Raw genomic sequence first — 20110 nt, 5'->3', positions numbered from 1 at the left:
GGCGATATACCATAGGAGAAAAAACACACAAAGGGAACAAAAAAATCACATAGTACACTAAAAACAACAACAACAATGAAGAAAAATCTCTTGTGTCCATGGTCTTGGAGTTTATTTCCTTTAGGATCATCTTATATGGTCATATGTACATAGCTATTAAGCTGTTCTGCTCATTTGCTAAGATTATCCTAGATGTATACTAATTATTACAAATAAGAGAAACCATGGGACCTATGTTTCTTTGGGCCTGGCTTACTTCACTTAATATGATTTTTTTCCAAGTCTTTCCATTTCCTAACAAATGGGCCAGTGCCATTCTTTCTGATGGAGGCATAGAATTCCACTATATATATATAATATTTTCTTGATCCATTCATCTACAGAAGGGCATCTGTGTTGGTTCCATGGTGAATAATACTGCAATAACATAGATGGCCTTGATTGTAATCGTTTGGGTAAATGCCCAGAAGTTGGATTGCTGGGTCATAGAGTAACTACCTCACAAAGTGAAATGACACAGTGTTCTATGGGATAATGTCTATAAAAGGCAAAGCAAACTTAAGGGAAAGAAAATTTACAGCCCATATGTGAATCAAAAAGAAAAGAAGAATGCCATATGTAAGAGAAATATTGAGTTGAAATCAATATTTTAATTTTTAAACACAGTACTTTTTTGCAAGTACTGAGGAACATAGTAGGTTTGTAATTGCTGTCATTGCTTTCTGATATATTTCTACAGGTGCATAATTTAATCATTCCACCTGAAGTGTTAGGCACATAAAGGTATTATTAGTTAAGAGTGAATAGTGGTTTAATTTGAAATGAGAGGCTTGAATCTTGTTTTTAGCTATTAAAATGGAATGAATAATTTTCTAGTTTTAAATAACAACATTCCTTGCAATTATAACTTTAGCCAAGGTGATCTTCCAAAATGTCTGAAAATATTTTCTTTTGTGACTTACCAAATTTTAACTCTGAGAATGAGGTAAATCAAGCGCCACCACAGAATTCTAACCTTTAAAGAAATTTCTATTGGAAATATACTTTAAAAAATATACAGTTTGGCAATAACAGTAAACATGCCTTCATTACAATTATATGTCCAATATCATTAGACATTACATGTAAAGAAATGGATACGCTCCATTTCTTGCTCCATTAGTTTCTTATGGTGGGATTTCAAGGCTATTTCCAAACTTACAACTCTTTGTGGCTGGGCATTTCATTCCCATTTGATTTTCTGAGAGTATGACAGTGCAGGCTATAAGAAGCTGGAGAATCTCCAAAAACCAGTATGGATTCAATCCCAATTTCATTTAGAGGTATCTGGAACTCAAGATGATCCCGAATGATTATTCAGGATAGAACTTGCTCTGTGCACATTTGAACTAAGAGGTAACCTGAGTTACCCAGGCTGCAACATATATCATCCCACCTGAAGTTGTTCATTTCTTCATCATAATTGCCTGCCAGAGAAAGGGGTATGAAATGACTTCTAATCCAAGTTCCCTGATACTTTGGGATATGAAGTACTTTGTACTTTAAAAAGTGATGACAATTGGAAATGAGAGAAAAACAAAAATATAAAAGCAACACCATAAATGAATTAGAATTAGAATTTGGAGACTTACTCTTCATACTATTTTGCAAATAGAAAATAATAAGTTAAGCAAAATGAGTAAAAGATTGACTTCTCAATATAGATAGAATAACTGAAGAAAAAGTAATCAAACTGATGAGGCAAAGGAAAGAGAAAGGGTGAACTGAACCGATGCAACAGCAATACATTATGATGGAAAAGAACTTTACAACTTGGCAAGGGGAGGGGAAACCGGAGGAGGGAGAAAACCAGGGTGGAGTAATACCGTTCAACAAGAAATGTACTCAGTACATTACTTATGTAACTGTAACTCAGACATCACCCTTACAATAACATTAAATTTAAAAAATCAACTTTCCAGAAATCATTCATTTTTTCAATCTGAAATTTGGAACTTTCTGGACATGGTGTTTGATTGCAAAATACAGAATGAAGAACAGAGGAATGTTAAACATGAAAACAAATCCACAGAAGTTACTCAAATTAAAGCCCAGAGATTAATCAAAACCTTAAGCTAAAGTTTTAGAGGACATCTAAAATAATACAGCATTTGTAAACCAGAGCCCACCCCAAAAGATAAACAATTTTAAAAACTGAATGATATACTTATTAAAATGCTTAAGGAACTCAAGCAAGGTAAGTAAAACTAAAATTTTATTTAGACATATCATAGTGAAATTACTGAACCAAATTTAAAGGGGAAAAAAAACTCAGAAACTGAGAGAAAGGACATTTTATACAAAGGAGAGTAACAACAAAAAACAAAGATGGGTGACATCTCATCAGAAATTATGCAAGCCCAAGGATAATGAAATGCCATCTTTAAAATGAAGAGTGAAAGAGAAAGGAATAGCTGTCAACTCAATTTCTATACCTAGTGAAAGTATCATTCAAAAATAAAGACAAAAAGGAGACATTTTCAAACAAAAGCTGAGAGAAATTGTTGTCAGAAAATTCAAATTGTAAGAAATTCTAAAAGAAAATTCTAAAGAAAGTTTTTCACCTTGAAAGGAAATTATGAAAGATGGAATCAAAAATCCTCAGGAAGGAGTGATGAATACCTAGAGGATAAATATGTCACTAAAATAATGTTTAAAAGGCTTGAGACTTTTAAAAGCACTAATAATGAATATATTATCTGATTCATAATACATGCAAAAATGAAAGAAATGACACCAATAGGAAAAAAAAGTAGATGGGCTAAAGAATGGAATTTCATGGTTTAAGTATCTTTTTTTTTTCATGTTGTCCTTAATGAATTAAGAAGGCACTAAAAATACAAGAATCCAATAGCACAAACAGTGTAAAAAAAAATAACCAATTAACATAAAAAGTCAAGAAAGGATTAACAAAAGAAACCTGAGGTTGTCCAGTTAATCCTAACTGTATCAAATCAACATTATTAAATAAAGGAATCACAGATTCAATATGAAAATATAAATGAACAAGGTTCAAATAAATTACTTGGCCTATGTTTTTCTTTATGAACGCAAAGATCCTGATTTGGCAAGATATTGGTTGAATACAAAATGATTCTTGGAGTGGCGCTGTAGCTCAAGTGGTAGAGCGCTCGCCTTGAGCTGAAGAGCTGAGGGACAGCGCTCAGGCCCAGAGTTCAAGCCCCACGACTGACAAAAAAAAAAAAAAAAACTGCAAAATGATTCTTGGGTTAACTTCAATTAAAATAACACCAACTCTCATTTTTTGATAGCTATTAACAGAACAATTCTAATGTTTGTATGTGTCCAATTGATATTGTGTTCTCTTAGAAACATTTGTAAGAAACTGAGTTAAATCACGTTTTCATTTTATCAAAATGATTGCTTGTGTTCTGTTGATCTTGCCAAGTTTGCACTACTTATAAAACTGAGTCTCAACTGGATTAAAGTTCTTCTGCATGTTTGTTTATGTTGAGGTCATTTAAATGGACATCTTATATAAGATATTAGGATATAAGATTTAAGAAGAAATTTGCTATTAATTTTTTTAAACTTATAAATTTTCTTCTGCTTAAAAAAAATGTCCCAATGGATGAATGCTTTTGTGTACAGACTTGAGGAATTCTTATCTATTTGATAAGATATTGCAGTTCTGTAATTACTTAAATATAATATTCTTAGAGACTGAGGATGATGGCAAAGGAGCTAGAGTGTACCAAGCTATAGTGTAGAAATCAGTTTTAGTGTTCCAGTGAAAACTCCAAGGATAGAGAGTCACACCAAGTGTGCCATTATAGTACAGAGAGTTTGGCCAGAGAGGAAAAATTCAGGGAGCTTGGTTAACGAGAGTTTCAAGCACTTGCCCGGGTTCATAGTAGCTATGGCAGCAGCAGCCACCACTGCTGCCATATGAAAAGACAGAGCCTGGGACAAAGGAAGCAGAAATGGAGTGAGAGTAGTTTCTACTCACCACCAGCATGAACTGACAAGGAGAGGAAATCATCCTGCTGACCACAGATGTACACAGACTGCAGATGGAAAGAAAATCAAGGGAAAAGTGTGAGAACCCCACAAGACTTCCTCACTCCTTCTCATAGAAGAGCATTGGAAGGTACCCCTTCCCACCACCAGACAAGAATGCTGTCTTTGATACTGGCAAAGACCAGGCCAGAGCAGCTAGCAGATAACTTAGGCATTAGAAGTAGACACTAAGGAGCCATTTTTGAACAAGTCAATAGGTCCAGACTAACAGGGCTCAGCTCCACCCAGGGGAAAGTTGACCAGAGCCAGAGGAGGCCACAACCTCTGCACCACAGGCAGCTCTCCCAGCTGCAGAAGGGTAAAAGAAAAACCATTCTAAATTAGAAAATGTCATAAATCTAGAGAGTAAATTCAGGCTGGGCTGTGAAAGTGTCTCAGGAACTAGCTGCTCAGAGAAAAACTACTGATTTCTGACAGGCCACAATCCCACCCACATTCAAGCTTCCTCATAGTGACTCCAAGATATAGAAATCAGGTATCTACTGAGTGACACACAGCAGATGGTGGTCCCACTGAACTAGTCTAGGAGGAGAGTCACAGAGTACTCCCACTGGTAAGGCAGAGTTTCATTCTGCCTGCTCAAACTGATTTAAGAAACCTAATAAACTACAGGAAGACCAAACACCACAAGCAAATCAGAAACTCCACCAAGACACTGGATATGGACACAGGGGAGAAACAAGACCCCAAATAAATAAAATAATTCTTTTTTTGACTTAATTTTATTTTTTTCTACTTTTTTCTTTCTTTTTTTTCTTCTTCCCATCCCCCCACCTTTTGCTTTTGCTCTTCTTACTTTTTTTGCTCTACTTAATCACTGTTCTGTTCATCCCCAGAAATGTACTCATCTTTGATTATTACACCTTATCCTTTTTTGTGTGCAAACTTAATTCAGGCATTGATTACTTAATTCACAATTTCTCCAAATTAGTTCCTTTAATTGTAGTATTATTTGATTACACTTACATAGTTTTTTAAGTTTTTCATTTTTTCATTTTTCTTTTTGTTTCTTCTTTAGTTCTCTCTTTTTTCTTTCTCTGAATTTAGGTCTTAGTTTTATTCCCTCTCTTCCTTTCTCTCCCTACATGGCTCTTATGTTTTCTTCACAATTCTCCCTATACTTATTAATTTCTGATCCCTTGACTCTTTTGATTTTCTTAGTCCATTGATCCCTAGTTGCCTGTTGTTGAACTAGATTGTATCTGTACTCATTTTGACTGTGTCGAAAATCTGTGCAACTACAGGGCTCTGGGTTGATGCTTGCCTTAAAATAGTGTTCTTGCTCAGAATTGGTTTTGTTATCATACCCAAATGGGCAGAACAAACTGTAGAAACACAAGAACAATGGTAAGTCAAGCAACCCTTATATCCTGCTCAGTATAAACAGGCCACTGAGTAGTTAATGAATAACTCAGAGGAGAGTCCTCAAAATGCTCTACAAATACTTCTGGTAAACATGGTGAATGAAAAGACTGAAAGCCTGCAAAGGATTTTGCGTAACCATGATAGGGCAATTCATGAGCTTGATGAGCCTAACTAAAGTTTAATAGAGGAATCACATGAGCTTGATGAGAATAATCAAAGATTAATAGAAGGATTCATGGAATCCACAAACAGAAAGTTGGTGGAATACATAGTGGCCATGAGCAGAAAGGTTAATGAATTCCAACAGAAGGAAAGGGAATCCAATGAGAATATAATGACTCAACTAAGGGACTTTAGAGTGTGCATGGAAATCAAATCAAGGAGGTAAAGAAGTCCATACAAGTCCTAAAAAAAAAAAAAAAAAACTCCAACAAAGAAATAGAAGACACCAAATCTGACCAATTAGAAGGAAAGGAAATAAAAACAAAGTAGAAACTAAAGATTGTCTAGACATCATTGAGAAAGAACAGGCAAGTATTCAACACAAATCCAAGAAATATGATAGATTCATTTGCTAGATAGAAGACATCATCAAAAGGCCTAATTTATGGCTAATGGGTGTAGAGGAGGGCTTAGAGACAGAAGGTCTAGAGAATTTATTTAACAGAATCCTAGCAGAGATCTTCCTAAACATACAAAAGATAGGCCCATTCAGATACAAGAAGACTTTAGAACCCCAAATGGACCAGACCAGAACAGGACATACGCCCCCACTCCCACATTGTAATCTGCACAGGATCATAAAAGACCAAAGAAAGGATACTTAAAGCTGTCAGGGAGAAAAGATCAATCACTTATAAAGGGAAACCAATCAGAATAACTACAGATTTCTCAGCAGAGACCGTGAAAGCAAGAAGAGCCTGGGATAATGTATGCTACAACCTATCAACCAATCAAACAACTCTCAACCAAGGATACTGAACCCAAATAAACTCTCCTTCATAACAGTGTGACAAAGAAAAATTGAAACAGTATATCTCCACTAAATCAGCTTTACAAAAAATACTTAAAGATGTCCTACACATAGAAAACCAACAAGAGCATGATGAAGCCAGAGAAACAGCCCCCAAACAAACAATCAGATAATCATAGTAAGAACACAGTAGGCACAATCCCCAAGAAAGTGGATAACATGGCAGGAATTACCAAACACCTCTCAATCCTAACTCTCAATGTTAATAGACTTAACTCTCCAATTAAGTGACATAGTTTAGTTGGTTCAAAAAGCAAGATCCTTCTATGTGCTGCCTTCAAGAGACACACCTTGCCCACAAAAACAAACATTCTGAAATGAAAGGCAAGGACAAAATCCATGAAGCAAATGGCCCCTCCAAAACATGAAAGAGATAAAACAGAGTTAGCAAATAGAGATAAAGAAGGGATCTCTCTTACAGGAGGATATAACATTTCTTTTTTGGGGGGGAAGGCCCAGTTGTGGGCCTGAACTCTGGGCCTGGGTGTTGTCCCTCAGCTTTTCATCTCAAGGCTAGCACTCTATTACTTGAGCCACAGTGCCACTTATGGCTTTTTTTTTCTGCTTATGTGGTGCTGAGGAATTGAACCCAGGGCCTCATGCATGCAAGGCAAGCGCTCTACCACTGAGCCACCTTCCCAGCCTGGATATAACATTTCTGTACATCTTTTCACCAAATACCAGAGTACTCAAATTTATCCAAGAAACACTACTTTTCTTAAAATCACATATAGATCGAAAGACATTAATTTTAGAGGACATTAACACACCACTCTCCACACTAAATAGAACAACTCAGCAAAAACTCAACAGAGAAACCTTAAATATAAACAACTGCATAGACCAACTAGACTTTATAGACATCTACAGAATATTTCACCTAGCAGCAACAGAATACACATTCTTCTCAGCAGCACATGGAACATTCTCCAAAATAGACCACATTTTAGGTCACAAAGCAAATCTGTTCAAATTCAGAAATATTGAAATTATGCTGTGTATTCTCTTATACCACAAGGTAATAAAATTAGAATTCAACATCAAAGCCACCAAAGAAATTCTGTAATCCTTGGATGCTGAACAACTCACTGTTGAACCACAAATGGTTCATGGAAGAGATTAGAAAGGAAATTCAAATCTTCATGATATTTAACAAAAATGAACGTACAAATTACCAGCTCCTCTGAGACACAGCAATGGCAGTTCTCAAAGGAAAATTTATATTTCTGAATTCCTACATCAACAAATTGGAGAGATCTCAAACTAACAATTTAATGATGTACCTGAAGCTCCTTGATAAAGAGCAGCAAGTCAAACCCCAATCCAGTAGATGGAACCAAATAATTTAAAATTAAGCCAGAATTAAATGAATTAGAGTCCAAAAAAACCAATCAACAAACATAGTTGGTACTTCAAAACAAATTAACAAAACTGATAGAACCTTAGCAAAGCTCACCAGAAAAAGAAGAGAACACACCCAAATAAACAAACACAAGAGATGAGAATGGAAACATTACCACAGAAATAAAGATTCAGAACATTATAAGGGAATACTTATCAAACATTTATGCTAACAAATTTGAGAATCTGGAAGAAAGGGATGAATTTCTAGCCAATATTGATAAACCCAAATTAAACCAAGATGATTTCAACCAACTTAACAGACTCATATAAAGCATTGAAATAGAAACAGCAATAAGAGACCTCCCATCCAAGAAAAGCCCAGGACCAGATGGGTTCACAGCTGAATTCTACAAGGCCTTCAAAGAAGAACTCACACCAATAATCCTCCAACTCTTCAATGAAATTCAATGTGAAAGTTCACTGCCAAACTCTTTCTATGAAGCCATCATAACCCTCATCCCAAAACCAGGTAGGGACTCATCAAAAAACAAAAACAAAAAAAAAAACCTACAGACCCATTTCTTTGATGAACATGGATGAAAAGCTTCTCAACAAAATTCTGGCCAATCAACTTCAACAATTTGTAAAAAATATCATTCACCATGATCAATCGGGACTCATTTCAGGGATGCAAAGCTGGTTCAATATATGCAAATAAATTAGTGTAATTCATTATATCAACAAGGGCAAAGTTAAGAACCACACGATTAACTCAATAGACTGAAGCATTTGACAAAATCCAACCCCTTTATGATGAAAGCTCTGGAAAAATTAGGAATCCAGGAAACATTCCTCAATTTAAATAAAGGCTGTGTATGACAAACCTACAGCAGCATCATACTTAATGGTGAAAAGCTAAAGCTATTTTCTCTGAACTCAGGAGTGAGACAAGGATTTCCACTCTCTCCACTCCTCTTCAATTTAGCATTAGAATGCCTACCTAGAACAATAAGACCATGTGTGGAAATGTCACAATGCAACCCTTTTTAAACCTAACCTATGCTAATTTAAAATTTTTTTTAAAAATCCTTAGTCTTAAGATAGTGCCTATAAAATTGCTGATTAAGAAATGTATGAGGCAGATAATGACAACATGCACTTATTAAAAATAACATCTGACCTGATATTAATGGCATATGACTAAATAATTTTGTACTAAATCAGCAATTTATCTAAAGTGCTTCTACTAAAATATGTTTATGTTTTTAAATAACTGTAGAAAAACATTGTTATCTTATCTTTGTTTTAGCCATGTTTATCCTATTTTGGTAGGCCACCTATAAAATGAGAAGCTAAATTAATTATTATTATTATTTTAGGGACTTTCTTTTTCTTTTTTTATTGTGAAAATACCGTACAGAGGGGTTACAATTACATGGGCAAGGTAATGAGTACATTTCTTATCAAGCATTGTTGCCTCCTCCTTTGTTTCCCCTTCCCAAGCTCATTATGTCAAAAAACGAACTATACAACTTTGGCTAAATTAATTATTACAGTAGGCCTTCCATATTAAACTTTAAATTTCTAAGTAGGTAGTGCTTTTTTATATCTGTGCTTCTCTATCAGAATTTAAATAGTAGTAGATCAGATCTCAATAAACCCTTACAGGGATTTTTCGTTCTTTATTCTGCCCACTAGAACATACAGCACTTTAAACAAACAAGTGTATTTCCATTTAATCTTTCCTCAATTTAACCTCCTTCAATTTGCTTTTGTACTCTGATGTACTCAGCTTAATTCTCCTCTTTAGTAGTAGTAAATTCCTCTGGAGCAGAGGACAGCTTCTTCTAGCTCCACCCTTAATTTTCCTTTTATTTAACTTGAAACCTAGGCAATGATTACAACCTTGAACACTCCACAGCTCTCTGCCACTTCAAGGGTAGTATTTTGTTCTTTAATTAGAATATAAGATTTTGAGCACTAGAACAATGCAAACTTTGTGTCTTCTTTTTCTTTACTAGTGTTAACTCTGATTTTTTAGAGAATAGACCAAAAAGGCAAGGAAAACATCATCACATCAATCAGAAAATGTCATTTTGTTCTGAAAGTATTCCCAAATAAAACAGAAAGAATTAAGGTTTTGTTTTTATCTGTGCTGTGCTGGTACATGGTAGAATGTGATTACTGCAAATTTTTCTCTTTATGATAAGCCAACCTGATATTAATGGCACTGAACTATCTCTGTCAGAAGTACCTCCCATTTTCTTACTCATTTCCATGTGCTTAGGTCACAGACTGATTACTCAATGCAAACTCAATCATTGCTAAACCATCTCTGAAATGAATGATCCAAAATACATAGTACCTATAAACAATGGAATTTCACATTGCAATTAGAAAGAATATTATTATATTATTTGCTAGGAAATGGATGACCTAGAACAAATCATGTTTAGTGAGGTAAGCCAAGGTCAAAGAGACAAATGGTGCATGTTTTCCTTCATATGTGGAAGGTAGATCTACAATACCCTGCCTGGGGCATGATAAATTATAGTGTGTGTGGATTCCTTTCTTTTTAGGAGTGGAACACGAAGGTGCAATGCCTATGTGTGTTTGATCATATAAAGTACTGTTTATCAAAATGAACTTCAGGAAATGGAAGCAAGAAGTTTTGTTTGATGCTGTTTTTATGTTCTGTACTTTTCGTCTTGTTTGTTCATTTATCTGTCTTTCAGAGGTTAAAGGGGGGTCAGAGAAACGGAGGGACAAACAAACGGTGAACAAATGCAACAAATATACTCACTAGACAGCATGGTGAAAATGAGCTATACAACTTGTGGAGGAGGAGGTGAGAGAATACTGGGAGAGAGTGAGGGAAAAATGACATTTTCCAAAAAGAAATGTATTCATTACCTGACGTTTGTAACTGTAACCCCTATGTACATCACCTTATAATAGCAATTTAAAATTAATTTTAAAATACTGTCTCTACCACTCATCAATGTTGTCAATTTAAGATGGGAAATTAAGTCTTTGAGTTTAATTTTTCCATTTGTACAAAGAAAGCAATATTGCCCACATTTTAGGCAGATAGCTAAGCAAGACGGTGTAAATGTACTGGGCTATCAGTCTTCCTGGATCAACGACAATATAACTTCTAACAGCCTGGCTTAACAATTGATTACCTTATATCTTTACATTTCAGGTAACTAGGAAGGGGAGATGGGATCAGATGTACAAGTTGCATGCTTTTCCCTACTTAGTAGCCTCTAAGAAGTGGTCAAACCATCTGAGGAGCCCATAGTGTGGAGGACACTGAGTTCTTTCCCTATTGGACAAAATCTCAAGTTGTGACAGCCACTAGGCTGTCAATGTTTGTTTGAAGTGCTTTCCCTGCTCCTTGAAATGCATCATGCATGAATAAGCATCTGGTCTTTATCCAAACTGTCCAACTCAGCCCTCTAGATGTAATTTCACATTCCTAATAAATCAGTCTTCACTGTCTTCCTACTCTTGGTGGTTTTCTGTTGCTGCACCCATGGCTACATCTTAATCTTAGGTACTGTATCCTAGAATCAAGAAACATTGGAACACCCAATTACAACTAGTTCTATCTGATTTATTAACACTATTGAGAGGATTATGGGAAGAAGTAACACATATTGTTTTGTTTATTTGAAAAGCAGTATCATTTCATGATATGTTCAATGAATACAAACAATGATTTCAATTTAATCATTAGAATTGAACTCAAACATTTTATATGTAAAAGACTTTATTTGCCTTGCCAAAGCTTCACAGATCTATAAGGCTTCCTGGCTCTTTGTCTGTATTATTATTTCTTTCTTAATTATTCTGCCAGTGATTGTGTTATACTTTTACATCTTTATAAAGAGCTCATATTTTCATTTCTGGTATAGATATATCCTGATATTTGAGTTTATTCCTTCTTTCCTAGAACACAATATCTTCCAAAATACATTGTCTTCTCATACATGTAACATCATAACTAAATGTAATCTATAAGGATATTCTACCTTTGTTTTAACACCTGTTAGACACTAAATATAATTTCTTGAATGAAAAAAATGAATTGACGGATAACTAAATTTCTTTAAAGATAAGAATATTCAAAATTTCTTTCATACTTTCTATCAAAATATGAAATAATATTATCATTGTATGTATCATTAGACATTCTATAAAATTTAATTAATTTGTGTTAGAATATTCAAGCTGACCAATCAAAGGGCATCTTCTTTCCTAGTCTTTGTCCTGGAACAGAACTTAAGCAGTAAGAACCATACTACAGCTATTCAGTTCTAGCTGTAAAAGGAAGACCACAGGATTTCAAAATTAATTTTGACAAATATGACAAATGGGGGTTGCCTTTTCACACCTAGAGCGTGAATATTTCAATGGCAAAGAATCAGCAACTGTTAATTAAAAATGGTTATTGTTAATTGGGCCCAGTGTTGCAGTTTTGTCAGCAGCTTCAGACCCTTTCAGACCTATTTCCACAGAACCTTTTTGGTTTGATAGGATAACTGTATTTTCTTTCTGGTGTGGAGATAGAAATTATGACATCATCTTTTTCCTATTGTATATATTTCATGGTTATATATAGAATGCACAGAGATTAAAATCCAACACAACAATCCTTTTATCTTCATCTAAAACATCTAGAGTTTAGATACTTTCCAATCTTCAACACCAACAGTAGGCAAAGGAGCAGATGAAACTAATTTTTAAGAAATTGTAGTTTTCATAATAAAAAAAGTTGACTTAAGATGTGGAAATACCTGAAGTAAAATAAAGGTTCATTTTCTCTTGTAATTACAGTTAAAAAAAATAGTTGCTCATTTTTCCACTTTTTACCATCAAAATGTATAATCTATGCATTATAATATTTTAATGTATAAGTAGTAAATCTGTAGACAAAGAAAAATATGATTATTAGAATTTTTTATATATTAGAAAAGAATGCTAACTAGGTCAATATTAACCCAAATGTCAAGTTAGACAAGCAACAAAAGAAGCCTAAACTATACATTTACATCTTAATTTCTATTTTAAAATTACTCCCTGGTTCAAATAGGTTAACTGTAATAAAGTGTCACAATATTTTGATGTGTTTATAAGTAATAGGAAGCTAATCAGCGTGTGTTTATGTAGGGGATGTCCAATGGGTGCAGCAGGATGGAGGGCAACCTAAAGAACTCTTACTCGAGACAACTTGTTGTTTTATTTTTCTATATAAATTTGGTATACCTTTCTTAATTTTCTCTAAATATACACTTTTAGATTTCTTCACACTTTTCTTTCATCTTTTTTAACCTTTTTTTTCATTTTTCCAGTACTGAGGTTTGAACTCAGGGCCTTGAACTTGATAGTCTGGCCCTCTATCACATGAGCTATATCACCAGCCCTGCCTTGTTATCTTGGAGATGGAGTTTTCAGGACTGTTCTTCCTGAGCTGGTTTTGAACCATGATCCTTTAGATCTCAAATTCCTGAGTAGCTAACAGGTATTATCCTGTGCCCAGCTCATCTTTTTAAGTTATATGTACACATTCACAAATATGCAATATACTGTATTGAAACTCTAAAAAAACACATCTTTTTTATTTGTGCAGTCTATTTGTAATCAGTTTTTATGTGGCACAGTGTTGGTGTTCACAATTTTTTCTTTTGTTGAGTAAATGTATAGATTAAGGAATGAATAGTAATGGTAATTCTGGAATGTTTGTGTTGCTCAAAGCAAGTTGGGTATATATTATTATTGTTACTGATTAATTCTTAATCATTATAAAAATTTTTCCAACGCTGATAAAGAGCATGGACAAAGCTTCTCTCTTGAGTGATTTAATTTATATTTCAAGCAAAGTATAACTAGGTACTGCTTAAAACTCTTTTTTCTTGGAGGTAGAGTATACTGGGAATTAAACTCAGGGCCTCATTCCTGCTAGGAAAGCACGTTACCATTTGAACCCTCTGCTGTTTGACTTGTAGTTTGTCCTCCAGGTACATCTTACATTTTTGCCCAGGCTGACCTCAATCTACTCAATCTACTCTTCCTGTCTCCACCTCCAAAGTCTGGGATTACAGATATATGCTACCATGCCCAGTTAGATACGCTTAAAAGGTTTTAAAATTTTATTTCTATGCATAGTAGAAAATAAATGAAATAAAGGAGAAAAAATACAAAATTGAGAAGATTCCTGCAATGAACATTAGAGTCCCTTCCTCTGCCACTGTGTGATAATAAATACCACTTACTTCAAATTGATATATATGTATATATATATATTTAAAGATGCTCATTTATTTTCATTTTACCCTTTAAAACTGATATCTAATCCTCAAATATGAAGCAAGTCATGTCAAAAAAAGGTTTAGGTACCTAACAACCACATGAAGTCATGGAAATAATACTGCTAATATCTGTCTTGGAATATACACTTCTAGGACTGTGCTTGTTGTTAAATGTCCATTCAAATTCTAGCCTTCTGTATTAGCTGCTAGTGGTGTGCCATCCAATACCAATGCAAGTGCTATTTTTATCTTAAAACTTACTCCCTAGAAAACTATTAATTCATTTTCTGTTCACTACTGACAGCTAAACATGGGTCTACATCAGACTGATTTGGGCTCAATCTTTTTTATCTGCAAGGGAAAGATTCCATATCCTATTACTAAGGCTCTGAGCCAAAAGAGACCCTGGAATAGACATACTCATAACTGGGCCTTGGTAACCAGTAATAGCCAATAAAGGTTGAAGTAAAAAGGTCGGATTTTATAAAGCTTTTGTCTATAATCCTCAAAGCAGAGTAGTTGGTTCTGCTGCAGAGTTAATCAGCATACACGTGGAAGCAGTTTATGGATGCTGCTTAATCCCAAACAAATGTGAAAATAAGCTCACATTGTTTTGTAGAATGATTTACATTCATTATCATCTACTTAAAAAAGCACATGCTTAAAAAATATACTATTATTTCTCCCAGAAAAATTGGTGAATAAAGCATTTCCATATTTGTACATTTGAAAATTATGTATTTCTAGACAAGGTCATATTTCTTCAACATAGACTGTAAGCTTTTTGTCTAAAAACATGGTTTCAAAACTTTGCCAAGATATAAAGACATTACTAAATTATACAGGATTCATAAAATGAGTCAACAAATTTAATTGAATATATGTCATTAAAATCCACACTTAGATAGTTTTTTTGGTTGCTTTTTTTCCCCCTTGTGCTAAGGATCAAGCTCATGGCTGTATATAGCTGAAACAATCACTCTACCAACAACTACATCTGTAGCATTCTTTGCCAAGGTATATAATAAGGGACATTTTGGAGCATGGTGCTGTGGTTCACTCCTATAATCCAAGCTACTTGGTAGGCTAAGATTGTTAAGGCTACCCCTGGCAGAAAAGTTTAATAGACTTCCTTCTCAACCAATGGTTAGGCGTGGTGACTTTTCTTTCTAATTCTAGCCATATGGGAATCAAAGTTCCAGGACAGAACATAAATTATCTGGGTATATGATATATGTTTGTTATCCCAGTTATGAGGAGAAGTAAAAATTAGGAGAATCATGATCTGGGTATAAGCCAGGAAGAAAGTGAAATCTTAGCTCAAAAAATAGCAGGAGTTGTGGCTCCAATTAAAGAACACTTACCTAACAAGGGCTAGGCTGTGAGGAAGATGAAACTCCAGTATGTATGTGATCGGAAAAACAAGCCCATGATGAAAACAACTTCTATCACCTTAACAATGAAGTAGCAAGTCTGATGTTTTAAGATTGTCTTTCAACCTTCACTTTATTTTTTGTGCTCATTTTCAATGGATATGGTTTGTCCAGAGATATAAATGCTCCTTATGGTTGTAACAATGAGTAAAGTTGTAATTAACCTTGACTACTTATAGGATTCTAACATCAAAATGGATTGATCACAATCTAAACTGGCTTTATTAGGATTCTTGACAGTGGGTCGTCACTGGGATGCTTAAGAAAATAGGGAGAGTCAGCATTCCTAGTCTTTTTAAAATTATTTTACTAAGAACCAGACTCAAAAGCAAGTACCTACGGATGTGATGGTAAGACAGTAATGACAAAGGAGTAGGTTTTTGTTGTGAAGTTCTTCTTGACCTATGGATACTTCAACTACAAGCCTTTTTTTTTTTTTGAATGAACCAGTATTTAAGATCCTAATTGTGTGCCATGCATGGGACAAATGCTTTAATGCAATAAAAAAGAAAGTTAATGTTTCTGTTTGTGACAGAGTTGTAGACTCATAGGAGAAATACTAAGTGAATTACATATTGTAGTATAATTTTACAATAAATAAATTACAGGGTAGTTACAGTCTAGTGAAGAGCCAGATAACTATGGGGGTAAAAGAGAATTAATTAGAGTAACTAAATTGAGTTTGAAATAGAGATTAACTCAGAGAAGAACAGGGGGAGAATTCTAAAGAGATGCTTTCTGGGAATGGAGAGTAATTGTTGAGGCTAAAATTTCCTTGTAGGAAGTTGTGAATGTTGTAAGCTGAAGCTGGTGGGATGGTCAGTAGGACAGGGTCTTGGAAGCATCTTAGAGATGCTGAATTTCATTGGCTTAAAAACTACTTGACTATTGTGATTCTTCTCTTTGATGATGTTTATTAAATGTTCACACTGTGCTAAATGATGCCTATTGCCATATGGGAATGCTACAATTACTCACTTGCTAAATTTGAATTTTGGCAACATAGAATCTCTATTAAATCCCATATGAAGGTGTGGGTTTTGGTGTTGGTTCAGAACAATACAATTCTGAAATCAATACTCTATTCCCACAGTATAGTCACATAGTAGGCTTCTGGAGTACATTGCAAGTGTTTAAAGTCACAGTGCTACTTATTTCTCATTTTTCAATATGAAATCATTGAAAAATAACCCTTTAATTCTATTTACATTAAAAAACCTGGTAAGCATTAACATGACTAGATTAGTGATTAGAATAGGCACACGAATTTAAATAAACATGATTTGCATGTGGGGAGAGGATATTGATCAGCAAATACACATTTTATTTGATGTCGAAAACTTGGATTAGTAGATCCAGGATGAAGTACTGAAGCCAGTCTTGGATACTAAATAAATGTCAATTCCATACAATGCTTCTCCTCAGATTGGTTTTACTTCACTCTACCATTGGTAACAGTATTCAATAAAAAAAAAAAAAAAGGTGTAAGGTGATACACTAGTCATCTGTTGTAGAGAATTATGTTCCAAATTCTATTATTATAAGTGGTGTATTTGAGTCTTTTAGGAATAGACTGATCCCTGAGGTCAATGTAAAAAGGAATGTCTGTTTTGATTCAAACCTCATAAATGTTCTTACAGTTAGATAAAAACAGATGAATTTTGGAAAGGCAGATTCAAACCCACAGACTTCTGTATTGTATCTTTCTTTGGAGGGAGGAAAATGAGACCCCCTTTGAGAGGGTGCATTGTAGTTGTCCTGGATTGTTCATCTCTATTTAATTAGAAACAGACCTGGGCATTAATAAAACTTTTAGATGAAAAGAAAACTATTAATTTAGTGTTATTAACTATAAGATTTTTCTTTTCGACCCAACATATCACTTGTCTGATTATCAGAAGTTTGCAGACCCACTTGTTACAAAGGGGCGTTCATTTCTTTATTGTTTACTTTCTTTTCGATCTTCTATGAATCCTCTTAGAGAAGACTTTCTTAGAATAAACTTTAAATTATAGCATTGAGAATTAACTTTTTCCTGACTTTACAAACACTTTAAATCAATAACAAATATGTAACAGTTCTCTGATTTCTTACCTTCCTAAGTAGGAAAGGAACACCTGTTCCAAATTCAACAATAATTTGTATAATGAATTTTCATTTAATTTAGACTAGAGCATTAGTTGATTTCTCTTTTATCCCTGAATGTGAAGCTCTCTTGGAACTTAGAGTTATTTTTATTGGTAAAAATTGATGAGAGAGTTTTTTTTTTGCCTCGAAGCTATATAAAGTAACTTTTATTTCTTTTCCTTTGCTTCATTTTTTTCAAATTCTATAATAATATTAAATATCTCTGAAATCAACACACTTGTCAAGCACAATATCAGAAAAATAAATGTAATTTTATGTGTACAATGTTCTAATTGACTTCCATAATGTTAGAGATATGTTTATTGCTTAATGACACATTTAATCATATTCTGCTACTAAAAATTCCTTGCTAGGTTGTCTCCATTACTTTCAGGGGAAAAATCCTTTTTATTACTACATTAAAAAATAAGGTCTGTATCAAACTGAATGATAAATGAACAGAATTGTAATGATGATTAACATGTGGAGTCATTAAGGAATTAGGATGAATTCAGAATAAAATTACCTTATATTCTAGATTAAAGAAAATAAAGGATTGATTTTCCTGGGGTCATAGTAATGAATTATAATTAATGCCAATTCTAATCTAACACTATTTTTTCAGACAATTTTTTTCATAAAACCACATCAGAAAGCCAGTCAGTCAGTATTTATTCTTATCCTTTTTAACCTCACTGTGGATTATGCTTTGGTGTCATGAGTCAAGCAGAGAGAACACATGGCAATAACCATCCTTCAATACCAAAATCATACCTTGAATATTCCAGGGTCTGAAAGTTTGGCAACTCTAAAGTCTATCAATCTGTTTGTTGAAGGAGAATATATTTTGCAAGAAACACTTTCTTTTCCTTCTCATGCAACATCATCAGACTTTTGTTTCCAAGTTGAAAGTATGAGCTCTTATATCAACGGGATTCATTTATTTAATATTCATGATAGTACTATATACAGTCAGACTGATAGTGTGTCCATTTTACAGGTAAAGAGATAAAGTTAGAGAGATATTCAGTATGTTGTCCAATAATATTTAGTAAGTAAGCATCAAAGAATAACTTGAAACCAAAACAGAGTTTCTGAACTCATGCTCTTAGCCACTAGTACACATAATTTCTTAATTTCACTTTGAAAGGGGACTCTTCATCTTCCTCTTCCAGACTGCTTTAACGGTCTCCACAGACAGCTGCAATAAAAATTAAACACCTGCAGCAGCTTGATTGCCCAGATCTACCCTTTCTTCTAATCTCTTTTACATATCATTAGCTTCACAAAAATAAATTTTTTCATCTCTGTTGTGTTGAACATACTCTTCAGTTAACTTATTCCAGATCTATAACTGAACTATTATTTTATAGATGTGAAATCAATCTCTAACTAAAAAAAACTGATCATTAAATAATGTTTCCCCATGTAATTTAAAAAAGTTACACAGTCAATGCCTCAAACTGGTAATCCTAGCTATTCAACAGGTTGAGATCTAAGAATTGTAGTTCAACGCTACCCCAGGCAGGAAAGTACATGACACTTTATCTCCAATAAACACTCAGAAAAGCTTGAAGTGGTGCTGTGACTCAGGTGGTGGAGTGCTAGGGACAGCACCCAGGCCCTGAGTTCACGCCCCAGGACTGGCAAAAAATAATAGAAGAAGAAGAAGCAACACTGGCAAAAATTAATAGAAGAAGGAGAGGAGGAGGAGAAAGAGGAGGAGGAGGAGGAAGAAGAGGAGGAGGAGAAAGAGGAGGAGGAGGAGGAAGAAGAGGAGGAGGAAGAGGAGGAAGAAGAGGAAGAGGAGGAGGAGGAAGAAGAGGAAGAGGAAGAAGAAGAAGAAGAAGAAGAAGAAGAAGAAGAAGAAGAAGAAGAAGAAGAAGAAGAAGAAGAAGAAGAAGAAGAAGAAGAAGAAGAAGAAGAAGAAGAAGAAGAAGAAGAAGAAGAAGAAGAAGAAGAAGAAGAAGAAGAAGAAGAAGAAGAAGAAGAAGAAGAAGAAGAAGGAAGAAGAAGGAGGAGGAGGAGGAGGAGGAGGAGGAGGAGGAGGAGGAGGAGGAGGAGAAAGAGGAGGAGGAGGAGGAGGAGGAAGAGGAGAAAGAGGAGGAGGAGGAGGAGGAGGAAGAGGAAGAGGAAGAAGAAGAAGAAGAAGAAGAAGAAGAAGAAGAAGAAGAAGAAGAAGAAGAAGAAGAAGAAGAAGAAGAAGAAGAAGAAGAAGAAGAAGAAGAAGAAGAAGAAGAAGAAGAAGAAGAAGAAGAAGGAAGAAGAAGAAGAAGAAGAAGGAGGAGGAGGAGGAGGACGAAGCAGCAGAAGCAGTCTACAGGTAATAAAAACAGCAAAGGAGAATGTTAATTCTGACTCATTGTCCTTTTTTTAAATCATAGCAAATATGTTTATCATCTTAATTGCTTTAT

Source organism: Dipodomys spectabilis, unplaced genomic scaffold (genome assembly GCF_019054845.1).
Source record: "Dipodomys spectabilis isolate Male_0828 unplaced genomic scaffold, ASM1905484v1 ptg000140l, whole genome shotgun sequence".
NCBI classification, from domain to species: domain Eukaryota; kingdom Metazoa; phylum Chordata; class Mammalia; order Rodentia; family Heteromyidae; genus Dipodomys; species Dipodomys spectabilis.
The sequence above is the reverse complement of the archived record's forward strand: the minus strand, read 5'-3'. Positions refer to the sequence as shown.